Source organism: Nomia melanderi, unplaced genomic scaffold (assembly GCF_051020985.1).
Source record: "Nomia melanderi isolate GNS246 unplaced genomic scaffold, iyNomMela1 scaffold0599, whole genome shotgun sequence".
In the NCBI taxonomy this organism is placed as follows: Eukaryota; Metazoa; Arthropoda; class Insecta; order Hymenoptera; family Halictidae; genus Nomia; species Nomia melanderi.
In genome coordinates this window covers 1-2,500 of record NW_027475713.1, presented here as the reverse complement: position 1 = coordinate 2,500, position 2,500 = coordinate 1, and positions in this window count along the sequence as shown.

Below are 2,500 nucleotides of genomic sequence, written 5' to 3'. Positions count from 1 at the left end.
AATCCCCGCGTCGGAGAGTAAAACGCGAATTCATACTATGAAAACTTACGTCTCTCGACGATGGGACGATCCACGCGAAGAGTTGTTTACGTGCACGCGTATGGTGCGATTGCGTCGATTCGCTTTTCTGTACGGGGAGAAATAGAACGTTGAGTTGACTTATCGGGTCTTCGTTGGAATTACCGTCGCTGGCATTGTAAACTCCAGATGACCTTGTGATTCCTTCGTCGGGCACTGGTAAAGGGTGGCGATGATGCGTTCTATAATAGAAATACCCGTCGTAGCGTTTCTTCGGAGTCAACCCGCTCACGAAACTCTCTCTCGTCGTGGAATCCCCGCGTCGGAGAGTAAAACGCGAATTCATACTATGAAAACTTACGTCTCTCGACGATGGGACGATCCACGCGAAGAGTTGTTTACGTGTACGCGTATGGTGCGATTGCGTCGATTCGCTTTTCTGTACGGGGAGAAATAGAACGTTGAGTTGACTTATCGGGTCTTCGTTGGAATTACCGTCGCTGGCATTGTAAACTCCAGATGACCTTGTGATTCCTTCGTCGGGCACTGGTAAAGGGTGGCGATGATGCGTTCTATAATAGAAATACCCGTCGTAGCGTTTCTTCCGAGTCAACCCGCTCACGAAACTCTCTCTCTCGTCGTGGAATCCCCGCGTCGGAGAGTAAAACGCCGAAGGCTTACTATGAAACTTACGTCTCTCGACGATGGGACGATCCACGCGAAGAGTTGTTACGTGCACGCGTATGGTGCGATTGCGTCGATTCGCTTTTCTGTACGGGGAGTAATAGAACGTTGAGTTGACTTATCGGGTCTTCGTTGGAATTACCGTCGCTGGCATTGTAAACTCCAGATGACCTTGTGATTCCTTCGTCGGGCACTGGTAAAGGGTGGCGATGATGCGTTCTATAATAGAAATACCCGTCGTAGCGTTTCTTCCGAGTCAACCCGCTCACGAAACTCTCTCTCGTCGTGGAATCCCCGCGTCGGAGAGTAAAACGCGAATTCATACTATGAAAACTTACGTCTCTCGACGATGGGACGATCCACGCGAAGAGTTGTTTACGTGCACGCGTATGGTGCGATTGCGTCGATTCGCTTTTCTGTACGGGGAGAAATAGAACGTTGAGTTGACTTATCGGGTCTTCGTTGGAATTACCGTCGCTGGCATTGTAAACTCCAGATGACCTTGTGATTCCTTCGTCGGGCACTGGTAAAGGGTGGCGATGATGCGTTCTATAATAGAAATACCCGTCGTAGCGTTTCTTCCGAGTCAACCCGCTCACGAAACTCTCTCTCGTCGTGGAATCCCCGCGTCGGAGAGTAAAACGCGAATTCATACTATGAAAACTTACGTCTCTCGACGATGGGACGATCCACGCGAAGAGTTGTTTACGTGCACGCGTATGGTGCGATTGCGTCGATTCGCTTTTCTGTACGGGGAGAAATAGAACGTTGAGTTGACTTATCGGGTCTTCGTTGGAATTACCGTCGCTGGCATTGTAAACTCCAGATGACCTTGTGATTCCTTCGTCGGGCACTGGTAAAGGGTGGCGATGATGCGTTCTATAATAGAAATACCCGTCGTAGCGTTTCTTCCGAGTCAACCCGCTCACGAAACTCTCTCTCGTCGTGGAATCCCCGCGTCGGAGGGTAAAACGCGATATATAATAGTATATGCCAGTGGTTCGCGCGCGTCGTCTCTGAGATACGCGGTCGACAGAGTTCCGAAAACACGTGATGTGCCACGATTTCCGTGCGTCTTACATCTTTCGACGATGGGACGATCCACGCGAAGAGAACGTTCGTGCTTGCGTGAGGTGCAACAGCGTCGATTCGCTTTTCTGTACGGGGAGAAATAGAACGTTGAGTTGACTTATCGGGTCTTCGTTGGAATTACCGTCGCTGGCATTGTAAACTCCAGATGACCTTGTGATTCCTTCGTCGGGCACTGGTAAAGGGTGGCGATGATTCGTTCTATAATAGTAATACCCGTCGTAGCGTTTCGACCGATGTCACCCGCCACGAATGTCTCTCTCGACGTGGAAACCCCGCGCCGAAGAGTAAACGCGAAGGCTTACCATACGAAAGAAAACGGTATTATACGCCTGTGGTATGTGCGTCTCGGCTCTGTGATACGCGATCGGCAGAGTTACAAAAAAACGTTGATGGGCCACGATTTCCGTGCGTCTTACATCTTTCGACGATGGGACGATCCACGCGAAGAGTAGTTACGTGCTCGCGCGAGGTGCGATAGCGTCGATTCGCTTTTCTGTACGGGGAGAAATAGAACGATGAGTTGACTTATCGGGTCTTCGTTGGAATTACCGTCGCTGGCATTGTAAACTCCAGATGACCTTGTGATTCCTTCGTCGGGCACTGGTAAAGGGTGGCGATGATTCGTTCTATAATAGAAATACCCGTCGTAGCGATTCGGCCGAGACACCCGCCACGAAACTCTCTCTCGTCGTGGAATCCCCATGTC